The sequence below is a fragment of the Paroedura picta genome, chromosome 4, assembly GCF_049243985.1.
Source record: "Paroedura picta isolate Pp20150507F chromosome 4, Ppicta_v3.0, whole genome shotgun sequence".
Classification (NCBI taxonomy): domain Eukaryota; kingdom Metazoa; phylum Chordata; class Lepidosauria; order Squamata; family Gekkonidae; genus Paroedura; species Paroedura picta.
In genome coordinates this window covers 70,260,641-70,272,024 of record NC_135372.1, presented here as the reverse complement: position 1 = coordinate 70,272,024, position 11,384 = coordinate 70,260,641, and the positions used below count along the sequence as shown (strand labels likewise).

The 11,384-nt window shown below is 41.1% G+C and overlaps 1 long non-coding RNA gene across 1 annotated transcript; it reads right to left on the bottom strand.

Moving 5' to 3' along the window:
• Nucleotides 1–408: 408 nt before the first annotated feature.
• On the bottom strand, nt 409–10,740 carry LOC143836808 (uncharacterized). Its single transcript, XR_013230756.1, has 3 exons — nt 10,639–10,740; nt 1,629–1,730; nt 409–963 (listed from the first exon to the last, which is right to left on the bottom strand). It is a non-coding gene; the product is annotated as an uncharacterized LOC143836808 (long non-coding RNA).
• Nucleotides 10,741–11,384: the final 644 nt, after the last annotated feature.

The window sequence follows — 11,384 nt, the reverse complement described above, 5'->3', positions numbered from 1 at the left end:
GCTGTTTGGCTCAGCGAGCATCCAGCCTTCCCCTCCGAGTTGGCCTAGCCCGCTCCAAGCCGCCTCACACTTAAGGCCCCACTTATCAAGTCCGATGCCCTTATGGAACTACTCTAAGAGGCTCCTTCACCATGCCATTTCCACCCCAAAAGCTGTGACAAAGTATTAAACAAAGTGAATAAACAGCTGAATAATCAAACAACCAAACAACCAAGTTAAATTGCTTCTCGTTCTAAATTTCCCTATGGCTTTCATAATAAACGTTCCATGTCTCCTTGAATTTCAAAATTGATTTATTTTTCAGATACAATGTAATTTTGCCATTACTGCATAGTCAGCCAGTTTATTATTCCATTCTTCTAAGCTTGGACATCAGATTTCCATTTTGCTGGAATAATTCTAGCCACTATCAGTATACATTCAAATATCTCTTCCAAAACTTTTGGTCATTTGTCAGCATTTTGCCTGAGCCTGCATCTGATTTCATGCCTTGCACATAAAAAGTCTCGAATATCAAGGTTGTGTTGCAATCATTTGCATACGGAAAATGGATGGGGGAAGGGTGGAATCATGCAGGGGAGCGACCAAACAGCATTCTGGAAAAGAGGGAGCCTTCATGGCATAATACCGCCTGCCATAATCATTAGAACACCCTGCTAATTGGAATAGTCTGCTATTTATTTCCTGCTGTAATAAAGTATGTCCTCATGGCCCCAGTGCCATCTGGAAAAGTATACTGCAGAACAGCAATGACAACATCTGCAGGTTAACAGGGGAACTGTTGATTGTGCCATGACATGATCAACAGATGTCAATCCAGAACGGTTAAAATGTGAGCTCCTTTAGTCTTATATACCCCAGTGCAAGAAAATGAAGCCAATGAAAGCTCTCTTTCCCACTGTCCTTGGAGTTTAGCCTATTTTTTCTTCTTCTTTTGAATGATAACGTTCTGTACAGTTCTTGCTAGATACAAAACACAAAAAACAACTGTAGTCAAATATGGTTTTCTCTCATTTAGCCTTGTCAGCACACTTGTGAAGTCCCATTTGACAGATCCCATTATATTTATTTTTAAAGTCCCGATTGGCTAGTGTTGTTGTTTGAAAGGTATTAATTAATTACTTTAAAACATTTCATCCCATCTTTCCACCCACTCAGGGTTCCCAACAGGGCAGTGAACATAAAAACATTTAAAATCTTAAAAGACAGTTAAAATTCAATTAACAACGCATAATCATACAACATTAGAAAGAAGGACAATATTTTTAAAAGGTCTTCTCCTGCTGGTGAAAAACACAGAGAGAGGGAGACAGATAAACTTCCCTGAGAATGAAGATCCAAAAATTTGCTGTCCCAATGGAGAAGGCCTTAATTCAGTGCCCTGATGTTCTCCAGGATCTCATTTCACCAGGTGGGCCGAGGGCCCAAAATGCCCTGGCTCTGGTCAGGGACAGTTTCACTTCTTAGGGGTCATGACTACCAGTCAGTTAGCCATGGCTGACCATAGCATTCTTCTGGGGACATATTCAGGTAGCTGGTGCCGTAGATATGGAGTTCAATAAATGTATGCAAACTTAGTAAGGGATGATATGAATTTTACAAATAATGTTATCAACATTTAGACTTACTTCTTATTTACAAGTGCAGTGAATCCTTCATTTGATCACTTCCTCTTTTGTTCAATATGTGAACTGGATGACATGTTGTGGCAATGAACTTGCAAAGTCTGCCTGTGTCATGATGGAGAGATTCATTGAATAAATTTATTGACTGTAATATCAAGTGATAATTGTCATGTGTGAAACAATCATCAGTAGCCTAACACCACAAATACAGCCTTCACACCCTGGCCTAGGGCATTACTTTGCGATACTTTCTGAAGTAAAAGTGATGAGCACATGACTGAATTTGCAGTTATGGCCAAATTATACATAATTAACAGCTGCTTAATTATTTCTCATGATGGGTTCATTTTGTTTAAATAAAAAGCAATTTCTAGAGGTACAATCAGGAGACAAAAGCGAGTCTGCAGAGGAATCCATTGCCTTTATCCTAATGGCCATTTGTCTACTCAGAATCACCTCCACCAGCTTTATCTACACAAGAAACAGTCTGGATTTTCTTATCTCTTGACTCTTGTGAGAAAAGCAGCTTGAAATATTTTTGTTAAAAAAATTAAATGGAAAAAAAGAAGGGATTAAGCAGTCCCTTCTTTATTGCTGCTTTGCTCAACTTGATAATATACCATTTAAGATTTGCAAACAAACAACATAAACTCAGGTTGGGGGAAACCCCAATATGCAACTACCATATATGACCTGTAATTTGGCCATTATGTGAAATGTCTATGACTCAGTTTCTAAATGGAATGTCATTCTCCAAATTATAATATAAATTATATAGCTTGCTATTCTCAGAATACTCCATACCTTCTGTATTTCCCCATACGTTCTAACTCTGTATCTCACTAGTATATACTTATATTTATACCAAATTTTATCACGGGTATTTTTCATGGTAATGGATCTCATTTCTGGACTGAGATGGCACCCTTGTGCCTATACAATCAAGTCACTCTCGGTATCTGCAAGGGCAAATCAGACCAACAGCACAAGGCACTCCAAAGAGAGCAACATGGCCTTGTTATGACCAACTGACCCTACTCATGAACTGTGCCTCACTGCACTGGCTAAGAAATATGTACACATCTTCAATCAATACAAAGACTATCCTATTTCCTGACATTCTTCCCCATCCCAACTATTTTATTGCTAAAGTGGAAACCAGCAGATTCCTTAGAAATGCTTTGTCCCCCTCAGAAGCCCCCTTTCTGTCCCCACCATCACACCAGCCTGCTAAGAGTTTTATCATTCCCATAATTCTAGATATTAGAATTTCAACCCAGGTCCAGAATCTTCCCATTCTTCCCCAAATATCTCTTTGTTCACTTTGATCTTCATCCTCTTAGAGTGATCAAATCTTTTTGTCATATTAATCAGAGGGCAATCACAATTTTTGTCTAAAGTCCACTTCAGCCTATGTGATTTTTCACCATGTACCTGGCTAGGAGAAAGGTATAAAACCCTTCATCTGGGCATCCCAAATTGTCTCTTTGGTAACCTTGGATCCTGCCAGATGCCCAACTCAAATGCTGGCATGCTTGTGTTGCTCTGCTCCTTATATCTGCTCTCCCCACATCTAGATTGGTAATTATATGCCCTTACTTCCTTCTTTATTTTTCTTTGCATACATGTGTCACTGTAATTGCATACAGTCTATTATTTTTCTTGTGTGTGTTTTCCTTTAATAAAACTTCATTATTTATTTTATGTATTGTGTTGTTTGCCTCAGACTCCTAGAATAGTGTAGTAACCTTATAAACATTGGCAAAAGATCCTTATTAGATTACCTCTCTCTCACATAGCTAAATTCCCACCATAGACTGAGAGTATTTGGGGTAACACTGAATGCAAAATCCTAATGAGGAATAAGGTATCCAGGAAAAATAAATCCATGATTTCCCACTCTTGTTGTCATTTTAATTGACAGAGAACTGTAGTCAGATCACTGCATGCCCTTTGTTTTCTTCAGAATGCTAAGAACTATATGTTTTTGAGGATACTAATAATTCAGTGTATGAGATCACTAAACTACCATGGCAGGTCAGCTGCTTGATGAGCCCTTTAAACACCTCCTGCCCCTGCATTCCCAGGTGCTGCCTAGAAAGGCAGGTGGGAGGAGAGTACACCCAGGAACTGTTCTGTCATTGCCAGATGCTTGGTAGGCTCTCTTTCCCCCTGATTCTTCTTTTAAACGGACTGAATCATGGCCAAATCTCCGAATCGGATAGCACTAATTTGGCCAGTTTAAAGTACAGGGATAAGCAATTTGGCTCAAATTGGTCTGAAAAGTACTTGAATCAGCATTGATACTTTTCATCTTATCTGAACCCAATTGCCCATCCTGAGTTCAGAAGTCTCTCCCCAATTTATTGTACAGACCAAGTTCTGCTAAGGTTACTGACCCTTGAATGATTATGAATATTTCCTTCTAGCTATTTCAACATAAAAATTCCAAGTACATTTCCTGCTCCCTGGTACGTGCATGTAAGTAAATTCTTTAAGTAGTTGCCTATATGGTTAGGATACATTTTGTAAATATGCAAAAGAGAGTTCTTATTTACAGTACTCGTTATAAAAAATAGGTTGCTACTGGTGTGTAACAAATGACTCATAATACCAGAACATACTTTTGTTCCTTGTATGTCTTACATAGAACAATCAGAAAATCACAATGGGCTTTTTGGCAATATAAAACTATGACAAACACTTATAGTTGGCATTGGTGATAAGCAAGCTCAGAGCATGCATTCTATGGAAGCTTAATCCTGTGCAGAGAAGGCTGTGCTTGGAAGTGGTAAGGCAGATAATGTGCTACTTTTACAAGATGGGCTCATGCGTGGGTTTTAGATAGCCACATTGTCTGCTGTATTTTTTTAAAGATGTTTTGCCATTTTTCACACTCCATCTCCACTGCTTCTCCTGACAGTCTGTCTTTTCTAATCAGAATGCCTGATATAGTCTAAGCCCTTTGCTTGGCTCCACTCTGCTTAATCTCCTCTCAGTTTCTGCACTATCTATAAATCCTCTCCCTTGACTGGAATGCTATTCTACCAGCCTCATACATGTAATACATATTCTGGCTTGGATATACTAAGTCTCTTCCACTCACCAACTCTCTTGGAACACAAAGGCCTGCTCTGTATAACAGGCTTAATAAAATTGCCCCCTCACTTACCATCCTCTGTGCCAAACATGGTACATGATCCTCTTTTAAACAGCTTATTTACTTGCACAACATCACTTATGAATTTAGTTGGCATTTGTTGGGATGCTTCTAAGCCTGCCTCTCTATTGCATGAGGATCTCTGCACTATTTCTCTTGCAAGGCATCCCAACAGACTCCACAACATTTACACGGCAGTCCCAAACAGAATTGCATCCTTCTCAGCTCATTGAAGTCAATGAGTATAGCTCTTTTTAGGATTACATAGCTAGTTTCACAAAAGCTTCTCCATAGAGACATGTTTTCTTCTCTTTCATCAGATTCTCACAGTTTCTCTCTCCATACATACATACATACATACAGACAGACAGACAGACAGACAGACAGACAGACACACACACACACACACACACACACACATATACATATACATACACATAGCTCTCTTGTCATTAACTGACAGAAAACACAGTTACTATTCAGTGTGAGGAATGATACTGAATTTCTCATCCCTGCTGTTTTTTTACTCAAAAATCTCAGTTTTGTTCTCACTTTTCTGAAATCATTACTTTCATAAGGTTTTTCTTTGTGTTGAACTAATAAATGTATGCCACGTTGTTCTATTGTGTACACATAAAAAAGCTTAGACATGGTATCTGAGGCTGCATCCACATACTGAGGATTCTCCCTTTCCCAGTCTTTACAACTGCAAATATGAAAGTATTTGCACTGGCAAAAGAGCATCCACACATAGAAATTCAGTCACATTTCCCTATCTCATCCACTCTTTGTCTTGTATTTTTTAGCCTCCACATTTATTATACCATCATAGGAAATTATTCAGGAGTTGTTAAAAACTAGTCATTGCTATTATGCTATAACACAATAACATTATAACCATCTACTATTCCATGATTTACAAGTTCCTCTGAATTCCCAGCTTTCATTTGTTTAAAGTGACTAGCCTTTTACAAACCCAGTTTGTAATAATAAGATCCAGCACAGAATAAGATCCAGCACAAGAATCAGTATTGTATTTACCAACTACTATCTCTTTTAGAAATTTATGCACATTGTATGGGCCAAAATACACTAAATAATTCTAAATCAAAGATAATTCTGTTTTTTTAACTTATTAATATGGTTTTACTTGTAGTTATTTTATTTTATCATAAGTTTTCTGTGGAAATGTGGGGTCTTTCTTCAGCTGATCCTGAAGTATGGCAGTCTGAGAATGAATTTACATTTGGAGATTAGGAAAACTAACTCAAACCAGATGTCAACAGGCTTTGGATGATGTCTGAAGAGCCAACATATGCTACTAGTGTCATTACCAGCAGGAAATCAGAAACTCAGCTGCTTGATTTGAGTTTCCTGCTGCCCAAGGCCCTTCTGCATTTGTCCTTTATTGACACACTTTGGCAAGTCATACATAAGGAAGATGCATATATAACAACATATATAATGGCCATAATAGTCAATTCCCCCGACCCCCCTATACCTACGGACATCAAACATACACACCAATGTGTCAGGCAAATTGCCAAAACTTCAACAGAGTAGACAGGAAAGGAGCTTCTTTCTGTATTTGCAGGAGGGAGAGTCAAGACCTGAAAAATCAAATTCATTTTCTGCTGCTTCTCCCTGTGACACAACAGAGGCTTCACCTCTTCTCAAAACTTACATGTTTGATGCCTTATCGCCTTCCAATTACATGCCATTCAAACAATTAAGGCTTGGTTGATAGCAATCAGCACCAAGGATATCATTTTTCCAATCTAGCTTGAAATGCCAAACTATGACTAGTTGTCTTGGAGCTTAGGGCAGGTCCTTCATACATAGAAACCTCTATCAAAAGAAGCCTCTATAAAAAGACAAACATTATTTTATATAAATATAAATATAAATATAAATATAAATATAAATATAAATATAAATATAAATATAAATATAAATATAAATACAAATACAAATACAAATACAAATACAAATACAAATACAAATACAAATACAAATACAAATACAAATACAAATACAAATACAAATACAAATACAAATACAAATACAAATACAAATACAAATATAAATATAAATATAAATATAAATATAAATATAAATATAAATATAAATATAGTAAAGGTAAAGGTATCCCTTGTGCAAGCACTGAGTTATGTCTGATCCTTGGGGTGATGCCCTCCAGCGTTTTCATGGCAGACTCAATGTGGGGTTTGCCAGTGCCTTCCCCAGTCATTACCATTTTACCCCCCAGCAAGCTGGGTACTCATTTACTGACCTCAGAAGGATGGAAGGCTGAGTCAACCTTGAGTTGGGATTGAACTCCCAACCTCATGGACATCACTTCAGACATCATTTCTGCTGCTTACCACTCACAAAAGAAAGAGAGATAGTGATATTGAATATTTTACAGGAACGGATGATGTTTTGAATTATATGAATGTATCAAGCATAAGACAACAAACTCCATACTGCTGTGCAATTTCTACATTGGTATATAATTAGTTGTTACTATAGTTAGATGTTTAGTTCTACTAGTTGTATATTCACTCTTCATTTTATTATTTTATTTGTTATTGTTACAATTTTATGTCACCTTTTTCTCAGGCCGTATTTTATCCCTTGGCTCCCATTATGCCCCATGAGATTTCAATGTTTTGTTCAGCCTATTTCTACAAATCTGTCAAAACGTTATTAGCTAATATACTAAAATTGTTTGAACTAACCATCAGCAATTTTTCCTCTGGTTATTCATGCATTCATATCCTCTACTGGAATCACGATACCATTCATTCAAAAACATTGTATTAGAAGTGGTAGGAAAAATATATATTGCTTATGGAAAGAGCAATGCTTCATTTGAATCATGTGTGGAACTGATTAGCAGGGCGGCATGTGGGCTACAGATGATGCAACACAAAATTCTGGCATTAACAAGGCCACAGCTTTTATTGAACCCAACTTTCCTCCAGCCGGAGGGTTGGCCCGATGGGCATGAGAAGACCGAAACCCCTCAGCCGTCCGGCTGCTCAAGACTTGCTCTGGGGGCGCCCTGGACCTGTCGCCTCCCAGCCGGGAAGGCAGCTCCTTGCCCCCAGAGTCCCCACAGGGAAGCAGGCCAAGATGGATGACGGATGCCCATCTCATTCAGCCATCTTGCCTGTCTGGCTCCGGGCCCCTGACTTACCCAGCCAGGCAGGCTGCACCCGTAATTGAGCCCCTGTTATTGGGTCCCCCCAGCCTCAGGGCCAAAGTACGTAGACTGGGGCCCAGAACCAACGGTCTCTCTCGTGCCTATTTCTGCCACTGTGACGAAAGCATAATAGTAACAACAACCAAAACTTGCAACATCAGGAGGGAACGGAAGGGAAGCTGTCTCGGGCGATGCTCAGCGGCGAAATGGCGGGCCCCTTGCCACGCCTTTTTAGGTGCCTAGCTCCGCCCACCACATTTGTGCACCCCGTTGCCCATGCTGCCTTCTGGGGAGTGCGGGCCGACGCCGGCTGTGTCCTCCTGCCTCCCGCCACCCGCTGCATCAACTGGCGGCCACTGGCAAGTCACGGCTGCTTTTTCCAGCAAGTTCATAGGTCATTCATGCCTTCTTTTTAAATAAAGTAATATTTATATGCCACTCAATCATGGCTGTCTGAGGGTTGTTAACAACAGACTTTAAAACAATTGATCTCCTTGATGTCCATGCACATATAAGTCACTTGACATACCATGTGACCTTATACTAAGTCAATCAATTGAACTACCAAATTCAGGGGCTTTTTGCACGCCTTCAAAATAGCACAATGGTTGCCAATTGAAAACGCTACTGATTTGCTGTTTTGCACAACGTCGTCGACAATCTGCCACACACCTGAAACCAATCTGCAAAAAGCGCTTCCTTGTAGCGCTTTCAGGGAAATCCCCAAAAGTGGATTCACCCTCCAGAAAGCGATACACTCCTGCAACCAATCTGCAACACTAGCGAAAAAGACCTGTGCGTTAACATTGTTGCGGTTTCTACAAAGTCCCTCCCCCTGGCTCTCTTCTCTGATCTTCCGGCGAAGCGATCGCCATTTTTTTTTCTCCGAGCGAGCGGGGATAAACGCACCAGCGAGCCTCTTTCAGTTTAGAGGCTTCCCCGGCTTCAGTCCCTCCCCTTCAGTCACTAAGCACAAAGAACAGAGAAACCCGTTTGCTGATGTATTTTCCCTTTATTTTTTACACATTCATTCAGCCGAAAATCGGGCCCGTGAGGGGGGGGGATTTTTTTTTTCACTAGGAGGGAGCGTGGCAACGATCAAACGACAGCTCAAACACACCAGGCAGCTGGATGGGTCTCTCCGTTGCAACGAATTAACACAGATTCGTTGCAATGGGTCTGTTTTTTTTTTAAAAAAAAACCTTTCTTAAAGGGAAAGGGGCTGTTTGGGAGCATGCTAACGGCTGCCCATTGGCTGCTTGACGGCCAGGGGCGGGACGAGCTCGGCAATAGCACTTCCTTTCTAACGATTTCTGCCGAGACCGGAAGCCTGTGGGAAACGCTACAAAACGCAACTGGATTCCACTACAAAGGCAGGTATGCATAACGACGAATTCCACTATTTTAAATAGCGATTTTTCATTCAGTGACCAATTTGCTACAAAGATCCCGGTGCGTAAAGCCCCTCAGTCTTACCTACTGTAGCTGACAGCAGCTCTCAGGTGCAGATCTTTTACCTTACCTGTCAGCTGATCCTTACATAATTTAACTGGAATTGCTGGGGATTAAACCTGGACCATTTAGCATACAAAGCAGACAATCTACCACTGAACAACTGTTGCTCCCTTCTTACTAGAGTGACTGTTTCTGTTTTCCTGAATGTGTATGTGCCCAGGAGCAAATGACAGTCACCTCTCTAGATCACATTTGGCCCCTTCATATGTGATGCTGTATAACTCTCTACATATCACTGGTGAACCGAATGCAAGCATGCTAACACAGCTCCTCACCTACATGTGATAGCTGCCCCCCCCAAAAAAAATTCTTGATCATAGGGAAGAAGCCTATACACATACTCTTTTTCCTAATATAGAATCTGTGGTTAAAGAGCCAACAATCACATAGGTAGGAAGTAGATCCAGAACACTCATCCCGACACCTCTTCTATGCATGTTGATTTCAACATATGTAGAGGGGTTATAATGCATCTGTACAGATATAAACATTCCAATCAAATGAGGGTGATCCATTCAAGCAGCTGATGTGAATGTACAATGTAATGTCATTCTGGTCCCTTTACAGTATGATCATGCTGTGTAGAATTCCACAGTTAATAGGTCATCTATATGTCGAGAACGACTAGTTTGGGCAGCGCGGGGGGTCCGGAGAAGGAGCGCGCTGACAGGAGCGGAAACCTAAGAAAGGAAGATACAGAGGAAGAGATCCCGACAGACCCTCTTTGGATACGAAACTTACATAAAGGGATGTGGGGAATCAGTTCGCCAGGGGTGGGGGAAACAGTAGCACAGGGGCAGTCAGTACAAGCGGGGAGAGCAAGGGAGAAACCCAGGGCGGGGCGGTGGCGGAGAGACGCGGAGTCCCGGAAGGGCGAGGTCCGCCTGAGAAGCCCGGAGGGTGGAGACAGGGGCTAGAGAGGCTACTTAAGGAAGCGTCAATGAGGAGATGGGGTTGGAGGCGTAGTGAAAGAACTACACTGAACCCAGGAGCGGGAGAGAGAATACCGACTCCATTCTGAGATGCTGTTTCCTACAGATAAAGCCGTCTAGTCCCGGGTCTCCCTCACCGAACAACGTGGCGGACCCGAAGCGTGGCAAAGACCCGGCGGACCCTGACACTATATTTACCTTTTAACCATCTTGGATTCAGAATTGACTTCCCATGGAGAACTCACAGCTGCCATCCTGCTGCAAGTCCTCATGTTGTTCACAAGGTAGATATAATGTATACTATGATCCACAATTCAATACCTTTTCCACAGTAAATTCCAAACTTAAGGGAAGCTTGAGTGTTACATCACCAATTATAACCAGGAGACAGCCACACATGATTCCTAACCCTTAAAGGGATACAGGGATTGGTTAGGCCCTGTAAGGAATAGAGAGATTAATACAGGATGTTGCTTATTGTTGCAGGCTAGCATACATCCTGAGGTTCCATGGATGGGGAGAGGTTCCTAAACAAGAAGGCCAAGTGCCTGTCACCAGTGGGCCCTTTCTGCCACTACTTGCCTGGTCAGTGGGAGAAAAATAAAAGAGGAATGGGAAAATAACCAATGTCCTGGTACATTGATGTCACTTTTGTTGTGATCAGAAATAACATCAGCACATTGCCAGCCACTCTACTATTTGTCCAAAACTCCATAGAGTCTATGGTGCAACCATCTAGTTTTGGCTGGATGTTACAGAGTCACAAAAGATAAATGGATGTCACCGCCTGTTATTTCAGCAGTGATGTCAGCACATTGCCAACAATGCCATTATGTCTCTGGCAAGGCTCCTCCCAGTCTCCCGTTAGTTGTCAGACTTGTGCCGGCAATCCTATTTCCAAATGAGTCACACTTCTCTGAATGGTACCAGACAGGGCAGGGGCA